Genomic DNA, 15,401 nt, shown 5'->3' with positions numbered 1-15,401 from the left:
CCAGGAAAATGTATTGCAATTATCACAATGCCTTTTACAGGGCTTTACATGTAGATGTTTGATGCTGAAAGCTATCCTTTCCATATTTTTCAGGAGTTGAAAGCTCCGCACACCGGAGTCAGCACATCGGGAGGGGAGGCCACAGCCGCACCATGGAAGTAGTATGCAGTGATGGATGAGGCGCTGGGAGGCTGCCACTCAATCACCCCACCGGTTATCATCTCCTCATCCTCTCTAGGTGTGGACGCTGGAGAAAGAGCAGGAGAAGGAGGTGATTGCCATGGAGGCACGCCTTAAGGCCATTTTAGAGGCCATGTTAAGAAATAGTTTTATGTATTTTATTTATAGCTTTCATTTATTCATTTTGTACTGTTTTTGGTGAAGTCCTTTTTTTAGACTCAAATTCGATTTCTGTTCGCATTGAAAAGTGTTTATTGTTTGTAATAATAATATAACAAATATATCAGTACATCTACTGTTGGAATGTTTTACTTTCAACATGAAAAAATTAACTCTCACATCTGAGCTATCTTGTTGCCGGTACATGGTAACAATTAGATACGTTGAAAGAAAAAAGAAACCTGCATACTGTTATTGCTAGCATCACTTTTTTTCTTGAAGCTTACGTGTTGGCTTCCTGGCCTTAATCAGAGCATTTTGCTCTGCTAAACTACATAAACCATCTTTGGTATAATAATAATAATTTATATAGCGCTTTTTCAAAAACTCAAATCACATCAAATGAGTAGCCTAGCTATAGTTGGCTAAGTCAACCAATAGAGACCAAGTCTGAGTGCATGCATCCTCCAAAGATGGAAAGGTTCATGGCTTGATCAGAGGAAGGTGGTCAACGAGATGGTCGATGAAGCGATGAAGATGATGTCTGGTGAAGATCTAGAGGGCTAGCTACTCTGGGAACCAGTCTGCGTCATGTAGCCACTGTACTTCTTCACAATGTCTGGCACCCACTTGGGTGATGCCCCAGCCTCTCTGTGTGCCAGAAAGCTCACCACAGACAGTTCAGAGTAGTAGCTAGCCAGTCGTCCTCAATATGAGCCCTCTGCCTCAGCACTGCATTCCTCGACTGCGTCACCCATTCCTTCAAGCTTCAGGTGACAGTTGATTAATGCTTAGGCTTACAGCTAACAACATTTTACTCCAACTATTACATCGTTCCAAATGCTAGCCACTTAGCTAGCTAACGTTAGCCCAAAACAACAACACTCCCGAACGTCGCTGTAGTGAAAGGTCACTGGGTGGGGCTACAGGTGAGCCATAACTGATGAGAACTCAGACAACAAGGGAACTCTGAAAAAAATCACTGATGTCACAGTCATTTTGTTTTCCCGAGTTCCCAGTTGAATTGAAAGCACCAAAAGGAGTACGTTGCGGCCTCGGCATACTACATACTACTTTTTTACTAATCAGTACGTGCTAAATTGTACGTGGTACGATTAGTACACAGTATGCAGTTTAAGTAAGTAGTACGCAAGCCAGATTTTGGACACGCCCTCTGTCTGTGTTTCTCCGCCTCTAGTCGTCCACTGCCTGCATTTGATCCAGCGCGCACTGTGTCTCGGGAGGGGTGCACATTTAGGTTTTTGCCCTAACACTACACAGATGATTCAAATAATCAACTCATCATCAAGCTTTAATTATTTGAATCAGCTGTGCGGTGCTAGGGCAGAAACCTAAATGTGGACTCATTGGGGTCCCCAGGACCGAGTTAACGAACATAAAAGTGGTTTGTTTCCTTTTCAGTGATTGCAGCCTCCCGAACTCAACATCCAACATTCCAAAATATAGATATAAACCAAGTTCTCATCTAACCAACCATGTATAAGTTATTCCAAGTTTCCACGTGGCCTTTGAATAGTGTGAGTTTAAACAGTGTTACACTCCAAATATTTGCCCCCTGTTCTTTTGATTTCAGCGTGAAATCAATGGAAGTATTTAACAATAAAAGAGTTGTGTTATTTGTACCGCATTGAATCAAAATGCGACACTTCAAAATGTAGTTAGCTGCCTTTTACAAAAGTCCGGTAGGCTAGTGGTTAAGGCGTTGGGCCACTAACCGAAAGGTTGCTGAATCGAAAACCCAAGCTGACAAGGTCAAAATCTGTGGTTCTGCTCCTGAGCGAGGCAATTAACCCACTCTTCCCCGGTACCGTGGATGTCGATTAAGGCAGCTCCCTGCACCTCTCTGATTCAGAGGGGTTGGGTTGAATGCTGAAGCCACATTTCAACTGACTAGGTATCCCCCTTTCCCAGTGATTTGTTGGTTGTTGATTTTATTAGGATCCTGATTAGCCGACGCCAATTCCGACAGATCATTTTACTGGGGTCTGACACATAACAAAAAATACATTATAGACAAAAGACTTTTACAATTGACATACAGTACATTAAGCAACAAGAGCATGTAGTGTGCATCTTTCACTTACACATACACGTTAGTCCCTACACACAAGTACACTCTTAGAAGAAAAGGTGCCATCGAGAACCTAAAAGGGTTCTTCGGCTGTCCCCGTAGGAGAACCATTTGAAGAAGCCTTTTTGGTTCCAGGTAAAACCCTTTTCAGTACAATGTGGAACCCTTTAAACAGAAGCGTTCTACCTGGAACCAAAAAAGGTTCTACCTGGAACCAAAAACAGTTTGCCTATGGGGACAGCCGAAGAACGCTTTTGGAACCCTTTTTATCTAAGATTGTAGGTCACATGGGGAGAGGTGTTGCTTTATTTTTTAAATGTGTTATTATATTTGTATTAATTTTTTAAGTCCAGGTTTGCTCTTCACTTGCACTATGTAGACAGTATTTCCAGATTCCACGTTTTTTTTGTTGCTGTGTTAGATGTAACAGGATGTGCAACCTCATCTCCCGCAATTGATTTCGACTTAATAATCAATATGAGTGATTGACAAAACAGTTTTGCATTTGTCTTTCTGTTTGGGTGACCCCCGTATCAAAATGCAACATTTCAAAATGTGGCTGACTGCGTCGTGCAGGTTGTCCTTTAACCAGTGATTGTAAAGACATCTCCGGTTTCCATGTGGTCTTTGAGTTGTGTGTAGTTTCAACAGCCGATCATTTTTTGGAATGTACATGCTTCCTCCTCTTTGGTATTCTGTGCGGTTTGCTGTGCTTTTTCTTTTCTCTGTATTTCCACATCGTTACCTGCAGGTGTCGTGGTGAGGCGGGCGGCGCGCTGGAAGCGATCTGCAGGGGGACGCAGTGTGGTCTTGTTTTCAAATATCTGAGACAAAAATCATTCAACCTCTTGCATTCTCAAAAACGGCCTCATCTGGGGACCTGGGAAAACTACAGGTAAGGGACAAAATAAAGGAAACACCAACATCCCGTTTTAATATGTAATCGGGCCACCACTAGCCAGAATCGCTTCAATTAATCATGGCATAGATTCTACACGTGTCAGGAACTCTTGGAGGGATGGTGTTTTGTTGATGTTGGTGCAAAACGCTGTCTCAGGCGCTGCTCCAGAATATCTCATAAGTGTTCAATTGGGTTGAGGTCTGGTGACTGAGTCGGCCATGGCATACGGTTTACATAATTTTCATGCTCATCAAACCTATGTGGGCATAAGCTATGATAGCCAAAATAATGGCCTGACCAGAATTTTTATACATGACCCTAAGCGTGATGGGATGTTAATTGCTTAATTCATTCAGGAATCACACCTGTGTGGAAGCACTTGCTTTCAATATCCTTTGTCTCCCTCATTTACTCAACTGTTTCCATTATTCTGGCACTTACCTGAATACACCGTTATTTAAGGTTGAGGTCCTTCCCCTCATTAAGCAGAAGGTGGCGTAATCTATTTAGTAGCCCTATAGAGTTAGGTTACCGCAATAGCACAGGATCATTCAACCACGGAGGGCACGCATGATTACTCCAGACATATAACCAACGTGAAAACTCTCAACCCCCCCCCCCTTCCTTACTTCTCTCTGCAGTCATAGTCTTCACACACCATCAGTTGCAGGTCTCAGCGTATCAGTCATAATGACTTTATATTACATTGTTGGCCTTTCTCTCTACAGTATGTGTGTAATAGCCCTGATAGGCAGTGCGTTCAACCATTACGTTACAATAACCCTCGAGGAGAACTGTTGTTGTGGCAGGTAATGGAGGCGTACTGCATTTGCCTTGAACCTAATTGTCTGATCTTATTCCTCGATTGTGATAATGACACTAACAGCGAGTGAGTAATGAACAAAGTCATCTACAAAGAATGAGACAGATTGGAGAGAAAGGGAGAGTTGGTTAGAGCTGGAGTGACTGTGTTGTAGATTTAGCCGGGGTTATTCGGAGGATTAGCGAAGCCGCGCTTGGTGGGAACCTTTGCCTAATGCCTGAAGATTTGCACTGGCTTGTAGGACGAACGCCAGGGCTTTAGCTCATTGAGGAAATATGGTATTGCGTATGCATTAGAACTCGGCAACACATACGTGCACAATCTGATAAGTGCACAAACGTTTGGTCTTTCCATGTCACCGGGTTCTGTGGCATATTTCACGATGATCCCTGGGTAGCTAGTGTTGAATTCCATGTTGCATAGCTGCACACAATCGGAATAGTTCCCATACCTGATATTACTGTTCATTCCTTTTATTGTTGTGCGAGCCCTTTTTAATGTCACACACTTGCCCTCATAAACATCCCCTGTCCCCTTACCTCTTCCCTTTCTACTGGAACAATGTGGAAGAGGTAGTTTTACTGTAAAATTGCCCCATGAAAATCCTCAATCAATCTAACATGCACAGTTATGACTTTCACATATAATTGTGTTCAACATTTTTGGGACAAGGAAGTTGTTTACTCAAATTACAACACACATTTCACCCACATTTCCTAGTTCCTTGTATCAAACAGTTAGTTGTCTCAGTTATATTAAAATCAGGCAAATCTGGAGAGTCCCCTGAAGATAACCGACCTATAAGTTTAATTAATTGCGACAATAATATAATAAATAAACGTATTAGCAACAGAATGGCAAAGGCATTACCAGACTTGATACATATTAATCAAACGGTGTTTATTTAAAATAGACAAACTAATACAAGAATGTGTTTCAGTACAATTCAATCAGTAATGTAGTGGTAAAATAAAAATGGTGGGTAAACTCTGATCGCTGGTTGCGTTTTCAATACACACACACACACACACACACACACACACACAGAGGTTGCCCAAACATTTTCCTTCAGTTATCTTTGACAAAAAATGATAGGGGCAATAGGCCTTACTGATTTCCCGGTAGCTGCTCCTTCTCACAGATACAATGGAAGGAATAGGAGAGGGAGATGGGAAGAAAGGAAGAAAAGAAGAGAGAGGGAGAGGGGAAGCAATAGGAAGGGAGAGATTTACTTCACACTAGTAGGCTATGCGGGACATTTTCAATCTAAATCATCATAAATCAAGGTTACACAATGAATCATATTTCCCCTTCCAATCAGAATGGTCGGTGCAGTGCTTGAGATGCCAGACAGGTGAGAATCAGCATCTCCACTGTGAAAGAAAAATAGAGAGAAATATGGTGCCAAAAGCCGTCAGTAAATCACTCTTTCAACAGAGGTGGAGGTGAATACAAATATTTATCAATTAGGAAGCAATTTTAATGCCCATGAATTCCACTATTTCTCTCCCCCCATCTCCATCTCTCTCTCATCACGCTCTCTCTCGCCCTAGCTGCAGTCTTAACAACCTGAATGGTATTTCGATAGAGAGACATGCAGATGACTAAGTTTCTCACCTCTCCTTAAATGTATAATCAGAAAGTTCCCTCCTCGTGGAGAGGGATGGACCAATCACAGAGGAGCTCAGGCCCCAGAGAAGTTGCATTCAACAACCTGCAAGAAGGCGAAGGAGAGACGGAGACAGAGCGAGAGCAAGACACCCTGGAGGTGTCACTGTGCAAAACAACAAATTATGACCAGTTTACCTTCACTCTACACTCTAAATCTCTTTCCATTCATATTGAACATGACTGTAATAATATAACTTAAGGGAACTTCAGGGAACTCTCCTCTCGGTTTTTAGTTATGCATTGACGTCAATGGGAGACTAAGTTAGATTATATTCCCCTATAACCATGTGCATAGATCTCCCTTATTGTGTCTATGGATGTTCAAGATTATTTACTGATTCATTACTGAAATAATTCATTTTGATCCATTTTCTCTCATTAATCTGCTTATCTAATCCAGATGAATCATTCTGAATGGTTGCCGAGCTCTCAGACTTCCAAGAATCCAATCGCTCGTTAAGGATTTACAACAACGGATTTACTTCAACGTTTTAATAACTATATTAAGATAGATTGAAAATGAGGTGGGTACAATTGGCTTGATAGACACAAGATACAAATGGAATGCAAGTACAATCATTGACGGGTGAAAGGCTACGCTTCAATATGACAACACTTTAACAGCACTTTAGGAGAATCGGAAATTCTTATTCATGAAGACAGAAGTGACAGAGGCCACATCAGTAAAGGCTACATCGGTAAGGTTTCACCGCCGTGAAACTATAGGCTCCCTATCCAGCGGTATACCGGCCGGTTAATAACGCCCGCTGTGGACAGTGCCAGGACAATATTGGTTATTGAGATGTAACCTAGACTAACAGCAACACTAATCAGTTATTGACACCACTTTCACGCAGACACGGAGTCACCCAAAAGGAAATGTTATGTATTTACGTGTATGTTAACTGAACGTCATCTGGTTAATTTGAATTTCCGTTATGACGGAGATGAAGCACAGAAAAGGTCAGTGGTCCTGGCGTTGGAGCTCGCAGCCGAAGACGTTTCTTCCCTCGTCGGAGCTCATAGGCAGGGGTGCTCGTTGTTCTCAACTCTGTTCAGTCCAAAGAGGTCAAGTTTGTTAAGGCCCTTAAGGCCCTAGGGTGCAGTGGAATTTTCAGGTCCCCTGAGGGAGAGATAGAACTCAACTGTTCGTTGTGAGTGAGCAGAGTGTGTTGTTCGACAAAGTTCCTCTCAGGTGCTTCTTGTGAGTTGAATAAACGCTGCCTCGATCAGTGTTTTGGGTTTCCAAGGAGACGTGAAAGTCCCTTGCCGAACCTGATCCGATAGTCTGGATAGTAAGTCCTCTTATTTATAGGGAGACTCACGGAAGGTGGGCTCTAATGACCGGACAGAGTGGCACGGGAGCGCCCCGATGATTCAGAGAACAAGACATATAAATGCTCATATTAAAAAGAGAAACCAGAGATTTCCTCATAGCTGGTCACAGAATGTTAAAAATGTGTTTTGAGTAAATAAAAACTCTCTAGGATGAAGTATGTAAACTTTAGAGTACAAACACGGCCACGGTAATATCCATACATTATAAGTTCAGAAATATCCACCATTATACCTCTTATGACATAGGAAAATCAGAAGAAAGATACAACCTGAAAAATACTTGTATATCAACATGTCACGAGTTCAACAGTTTAATACATTGATAAGAAAACGTGTTTATATGTCCTTTTTCGCTCTTGGCAGCATTTTCTCTTTGTTACAAAGAGTTGGGATACACATGAAGATCACCAGACTGTCACTTGACCTTCTCAGGGCCATTCAGAAGGTGGGCTTTCAGACTGATTTATATTATTATAATTTTTCATATTTTCCAAAAAGTGTCTCTGCCTTGATTCAGGACGAGGGCACCTTGTTTGTTCTCTGCTTTCATTACAAAGTCTTTGACTGATAAATCAGGAAGCTTTTATTCTGATCAAATTATTCATTCATTTCCCCCCCCCCAAAATACAGACGTTCTTGTATCCTGTGTAAAGATATCTTCCTGAATGCACAGCAGGATATCCCGTGTGTCCTTGCTTTCTGCTCCACAGGAGACCAAACGCTCCCTCTCTAAACCCTAGGTGGGCCGTTGAATTGTTTAGTAAAGTGGGTGCGACAATCAGGTCTTTCCAAGATCATCGTACTGCCATTTTCCTTTCTCCCAGACACTTAACTGATTTACTGTACATCACTGATAGGAGAGTGAGGCCACGAATCTGGTTACCATTGTAGAAATCACCGCAACACTGCAGGCCTTAAATCTTGAGCTGTGTACTCCTGTTCTAAAGCCCTAGCTATGTACCTCTCCTGTTCAGCCACATGGTCTACACTCACAGGGTCTACACACATCAAACTTCCGCCTGCACCCCTAAACTCAGGTCGCGTAGCAACCGTCCCTGTGGTGACATGCAGCCCATTAGGTCCCCCACCAAGAGGCTGTTACTGGGGATGACAGGGTCTAGGATGGGGAGCCGTGCGGTGGTGTGACAACAACAAGTGGTTGTCACTCCTGTTTCTCTCGCCCTATAGATGGAGAGGGACACCCCTAAGCCTACTTTTGTCAGTGTGCGTGGGTGTGTGCGTGTGTGGATGTGTTTAACTATACTTGTGGGGACCAGAAGTCCCACAAGAATAGTAAACAAACAACATTTGACCAACTAGTGACATTTTGCTCGTTCCCACAAGGTCAAATGACTTTTCTAGGGGGTTTAGGGTTGAGGTAGAATTAGTGTTAGGGTTCAAATTAGGGTTAGGAGTTAGTTTTAGGGTTAAGGTTAGATTTTTGGGTTAAGGTTAGGGTTATGGTTAAGGTTTAAGGAAAATAGGATTTTGAATGGTTATAAATTGTGCCCGTTTGCATGCACATTTGTGTATGTACAGTATGCATGTCTTTGCTCAGAACATCAACAACACAGAAGTCATGGCCCTTTGTCAAATCTGCTGACCTTTTGTTTTATTAATCTGTTCATCTTTTTTCCCTTTGCTTACTAAGCCTGGTTTCCCTCCCCACCAGGGATTTGTGTTAACACTCTGTCTCTCCCTCGGCGAGGGATGATGATGTAAGAGATGTGGGCTGTGGTGACTTCTCTTTCATGTCTTGTCTCTTTCATATTGCTGATATTCTCTATATCCTCACTGATCACAGGATTGCTGTTTATGCTGACGGACTGGTGTTTGATGTACCTACCCACTGCTGAGTTTATACCAATGCATCAGATTCTCAATGGGTTTATTTTGTCTAGTGTAATCTGAGCTTCATTTCTGTCCCTTGCAAAATGGTGGAAGGGATATCTCATGTGATGTTTCTTATCTTGTGGAAAGAAACTGTTTAAGGTCCAATGCAGCTGATTTAATCTCAGTATAAAATCATTTCTGGATAACAATTAAATACCTTACTGTGATTGTTTTAAATTAAAATGGTAAAAAATGAACTAAAATAGCTTCTTAGCAAAGAGCAATTTCTCAAGCAAGAATTTTGCTCGGACTGTCTGTGAGTGTTCTGAGTGGGCAGGGGAATACTGAAAACGATCTGTTATTTTCAGAGAAGTTTGGAACTTATTGGTCTATTAACTAATTTACCATTTGGTGATGTCACCAAAACAGACCAACCCACCAAAACAGGCTGATATTTCAGGTGGTCTTTTCAAACAGCTCTTACACTAAAAGAGACTTATCCTCACTTTCACAATTTCAAATCACATATGAAGACATTTGCACATCTCTAGTCAGAACAGGACTTGCACAATCCGTCTGTCAGACTAAAGATGTTATAATGAAACGAGATGAAGGGATGGTTCACTCATCTTTTGAGTAAACTTCCGGGAAGTGACTGATCGATTGTGATTGATGGTAGACGACACCCCCCCTTCAGCATGCATTCTGTAAACAGACCCAACTCATCTTGTAAACTCTTATCTTTGGCTGACGTGACAAACAAACATGGGGGGTGCACAAACTACCCATCGTCGGATTACTTAACATTTTTAGATAGCGTTTTAGTCAATTATTTTGATCACTGATGAGCTCACCTGTGATTTGATGAATTGCAAATAGTAATTGCTATTAGCTAATTCATACTATGGTTTCTGTCTCCCGAGAGTTAGCTAAATATAACCTCTTGAGTTAGGTCACTATTTCCTCAGTTAGTGCTATGACCAATGTAGGCCTACATTTTCCGGTGTTGTTAGGCTGTTGCTACTTCTGTGAATGTCTGAAAATTGCATCCAAAAATAAACAGCTCACGTTGAGGACATAACGTCATAAAGACTGTTTGTGCAAAATGTTTCTGAAAAAAACAAACAATGTCCAGCTCAAATGCTGACTTATGCATCAATAGTAACTAGACATTCTAAATAAGAGTTCTAATCACACCGGTTTGAGCGTACTCTGCAGGGACCACTGTAGAATGATCACACCCATGTGTTTGTCAAAGGGTTCAAACAATACTATGCGGCAGCATTCTGTATGTTTTGCAGTTGACCAATGGCTTTCTTGGGTAGACCCAACAGGAGAGCACTACAGTAGTCAAGCCTGTTTGTAATAAAGTCCTGCTTGTAATAAAAGCATGGATGAGTCGCTCAGCCTGAGATAGAAACGGCCGCACCGTGGCAATGTTCCTGAGGTGCTAAAAAGCTATTTTGGTCACATTCCTAATGTGTGATTCAAAATGTTGTTCAGAATCTAAAAAAAAACCCCACTTACGTTTTTTACATGGTGTTTTATCTTTATTGCCCGTGAATTAATATGTGCGGCTAGATTCTCTGTTTGTGCTTTGGCTGCAACAATAAGTACCTCGGTCGTGTCTTGATTTAGCTGGAGGAAGTTGTGAGCCATCTAAGCATATCAATCGCAAATTCTGTCTAATAATTTATCGATGGAGCTAAAATCCTCTGGTGACACAGAAATGTAAAGTTGTGTATCGTCTGCGTAGCAGTGAAAGTCAATGCTGTGCTTTCTGATAATGCTGCCAATAGTTAATATATACAGTTGAAGTCAGAAGTTTACATACACGTAGGTTGGAGTCATTAAAACTCGTTTTTCAACCACTTCACAAATTTCTTGTTAACAAACTATAGTTTTGGCAAGTCAATTAGGAGTCAATCAGGGGGTCAAAGGGAGATCCCCAAGGATTGGAAAGCTGCTGCGGTCATCCCCCTCTTCAAAGGGGGAGACACCCTGGACCCAAACTGTTACAGACCTATATTCATCCTGCCCTGCCTATCTAGGGTCTTCGAAAGCCAAGTTAACAAACAGATCACTGACCATCTCGAATCCCACCGTACCTTCTCCGCTGTGCAATCCGGTTTCCGAGCCGGTCACGGGTGCACCTCAGCCACGCTCAAGGTACTAAACGATATCATAACCGCCATTGATAAAAGACAGTACTGTGCAGCCGTCTTCATCGACCTGGCCAAGGCTTTCGACTCGGTCAATCACCATATTCTGATTGGCAGACTCAGTAGCCTCGGTTTTTCTAATGACTGCCTTGCCTGGTTCACCAACTACTTTGCAGACAGAGTTCAGTGTGTCAAATCGGAGGGCATGTTGTCCGGTCCTCTGGCAGTCTCTATGGGGGTACCACAGGGTTCAATTCTCGGGCCGACTCTTTTCTCTGTATATATCAATGATGTTGCTCTTGCTGCAGGCGATTCCCTGATCCACCTCTACGCAGACGACACCATTCTGTATACTTCTGGCCCTACCTTGGACACTGTGCTATCTAACCTCCAAACGAGCTTCAATGCCATACAACACTCCTTTCGTGGCCTCCAACTGCTCTTAAACGCTAGTAAAACCAAATGCATGATTTTCAACCGTTCGCTGTCTGCACCCGCACGCCCGACTAGCATCACCACCCTGGATGGTTCCAACCTAGAATATGTGGACATCTATAAGTACCTAGGTGTCTGGCTAGACTGTAAACTCTCCTTCCAGACTCATATCAAACATCTCCAATCCAAAATCAAATCTAGAGTCGGCTTTCTATTTCGCAACAAAGCCTCCTTCACTCACGCCAAACTTACCCTAGTAAAACTGACTATTCTACCGATCCTCGACTTCGGCGATGTCAGCTACAAAATAGCTTCCAATACTCGACTCAGCAAACTGGAGGCAGTTTATCACAGTGCCATCCGTTTTGTTACTAAAGCACCTTATACCACCCACCACAGCGACCTGTATGCTCTAGTCGGCTGGCCCTCGCTACATATTCGTCGCCAGACCCACTGGCTCTAGGTCACCTACAAGTCCATGCTAGGTAAAGCTCCGCCTTATCTCAGTTCACTGGTCACGATGGCAACACCCACCCGTAGCACGTGCTCCAGCAGGTGTATCTCACTGATCATCCCTAAAGCAAACACCTCATTTGGCCTCCTTTCCTTCCAGTTCTCTGCTGACTTGTTTACTCCATGTGTAACTCTGTGTTGTTGTCTGTTCACACTGCTATGCTTTATCTTGGCCAGGATGCAGTTGTAAATGAGAACATGTTCTCAACTAGCCTACCTGGTTAAATAAAGGTGAAATAAATAAATAAAAAATGTTGTGGAGGAGCTTTGCTGAGGGAGCTTTGCAGCAGGAGAGGAGGTGCACTTCACAAAATAGATAGCAAGGAAAATTATGTGGATATATTGAAGCAACATCAGTCAGGAAGTTCATGCTTGGTCGCAAATGGGTCTTCCAAATGGACAATGACCCCAAGCATACTTCCAAATTTGTGGCAAAATGGCTTAAGGACAACAAAGTCAAGGTATTGGAGTGGCCATCCTCAAAGCCTTGACCTCAATCCTATAGAAAATGTGTCAGCAGAGCTGAAAAAGCATGTGCGAGCAAGGAGGCCTACAAACCTGACTCAGTTGCACCAGCTTTGTCAGAAGGAATGGGCCAAAATTCACCCAACTTATTGTGGGAAGCTTGTGGAAGGCTACGCAAACCGTTTGACCCAAGTTAAACAATTTAAAGGCAATGCTACCAAATACTAATTGAGTATATGTAAACTTCTGACCCACTGGGAATGTGATGAAAGAAATACAAGCTGAAATAATTCCTGACCTGAGCCCTAGGACCATGTCTCAGGCCTGATGACTCCTTGCTGTCCCAGGTCCACCTGTCTGTGCTGCTGCACCAGTTTTAACTGTTCTGCCTGCGGCTATGGAACCCTGACCTGTTCACTGGACGTGCTACCTGTCCCAGACTTGCTGTTTTCAACTCTCTAGAGACAGCAGGAGCGGTAGAGATACTCTGAATGATCAGCTATGAAAAGCAAACTGACATTTACTCCTGAGGTGCTGACCTGTTGCACCCTGACAACCACTGTGATTATTATTATTTGACCCTGCTGGTCATCTACGAATATTTTAACATCTTGGCCATGTTCTGTTATAATCTCCACCCGGCACAGCCAGAAGAGGACTGGCCACCCCTCATTGCCTGGTTCCTCTCTAGGTTTCTTCCTAGGTCAAGGCCTTTCTAGGGTGTTTTTCCAAACCACTGTGTTTCTACACCTGCATTGCTTGCTGTTTGGGGTTTTAGGCTAGGTTTCCGTACAGCACTTTGTGACATCAGCTGATGTAAAAAGGGCTTTATAAATACATTTGATTGATTGATTGAAATAAATCCTTCTCTACTATTATTCTGACATTTCACATTCTTAAAATAAAGTGGCGATCCTAACTGATCTAAGACAGGTAATTTTTACATTGATAAAATGTCAGGAATTGTGAAAAACTGAGTTTAAATGTATTTGGCGAAGGTGTATGTAAACTTCCTACTCCGCTGTATAAACGGAACAGTACTGGACCCAAAATCAAACGTTGTGGAATGCCACATGTGACATGTATTTTCTCTGACAAAAAACCCTTGACTGGTTAAATAGGTCCTAAACCAATTTAGAACCGGAAGGCCAACCCACCTCTCCAGTCTGTCCACAGTGTAGAATGCAGCACGTAAATCTAAGAGTGAAAGGACAGAAAGCTGTTTGGCATCTGTGTTGGCTCTAAGATAATGTACCACTTTAACTAAGGCATTCTCTGTGGCAAAACCAGATTGGAATTTTTCTAAAATATAGTTGTCAATTTAAAAAAAACATTAATCTGTTTGAAAACTAATTTAAATTTTTCTAAAAAATGGAAGGTTGGAGATTGGCCGATAATTGCTAAGAGCTGAAGAATCTTGATGACCTTTCTTTAAGGGATTTCACCATAGCAGTTTTAGGGAAAGTTTCAGGTAACGATTAACAATAGCTTGCACTTCTTCAGATATGGATTCAAAACTGTTTTGAAGAAGGTGTCGGGGATAGGATTTATCAGGCCATCAATGGTCGAGAAGAGCACTCTTGAATTATTCTGATTATTAGTGATCAAGTTAGAAAAACGTGCCCGTCTGGCATTTCTGCAACTTTGACTTTCTCCATTTCCGCTCTGCCTTACTGCAATTTCCCTTTAATTGATTAGTTTCCTCTCATCCAAGGTGCTCTTCATTTGGATGTGGCCTTTTTCAACTTTACTGGAGCTATGGCATCAATGGTTGCTCTTAATTTGCAATTAAAGTTACCAACTAAATCATCACAAGTGGAAGGGAGAATAGGTGGTGGAGTATTGTTCATACACTAAATAAAATCTGTAGCAAATTCGGAGGTTAGATAGCATCATGTGTTCAGTATTACCCTGTGCTATGGGTAACAAGGTAGTAAAACAATACACAGTGGTGATCAGATAAAGCAACATCAACTATAAAGGATTGTCACGACTTCCGCCGAAGTTGGCTCTCCTGCCTGTTCGGCGGTGCTCGGCGGTCGTCGTCACCGTCCTACTAGCCACCATCGATCCCTTTTTCGTTTGTCTGTTGGTTTTGTCTTATTAGTTTCACCTGTGTGTATTTTAGTTTATTGACGTCCTTATATGTAGTAGGTTGTCCCGCCCTTGTTTTGTGCGGGATTGTTTTGGTTTCATGTATTTTCGTGAATACGTATTGTGTTATTTGCTCCGATATATTTAATCCTGTGTTGGATTATTTCACCCTGTATTTTGGGTTGACCGTGTTTGGTTCCGGAGAATAAACTATCGACTCACTGCACCTGCTCTCTGCGCCTGATTCCACCCACCTTGGTAATACGTGACAGAATCCCGCACCAACGATGGAATCAGCAGGAGCAGCCGCGTCTCCTCTCCCATCGATGGAGGAGAGAGTCCTCCACCACACCAGCGTACTTCATCGGATTGGTTCTGCCATGGACCAAATGATGGAGAGGATGGATCGATGGGAGAGGAGTGGTCTTCCCACATCATCGCTAGCACCCCCTTCTCCAGCACCTCCTGTTCCTGCGACCACATCTGGCTCCGGGGCTCTTCGGTTGACACTCCCACGGGAGTATGACGGAACGGCGGCTGGGTGCCAGGGTTTCCTCCTTCAACTGGAACTATACCTGGCTACCGTGCGTCCTGCTCCCTCTGGAGAGGAGAGCGTGAGCGCCCTCGTCTCCTGCTTGACTGGGCGAGCCCTCGAGTGGGCCAACGCAGTGTGGAATGGTCCGGACTCGGCGAGGGATAATTACCCAGAGTTCACCCGCCGATTCCGAGCTGTTT

This window comes from Oncorhynchus clarkii, chromosome 26, assembly GCF_045791955.1.
Source record: "Oncorhynchus clarkii lewisi isolate Uvic-CL-2024 chromosome 26, UVic_Ocla_1.0, whole genome shotgun sequence".
In the NCBI taxonomy this organism is placed as follows: Eukaryota; Metazoa; Chordata; class Actinopteri; order Salmoniformes; family Salmonidae; genus Oncorhynchus; species Oncorhynchus clarkii.
This window is presented reverse-complemented; position numbering follows the sequence as displayed.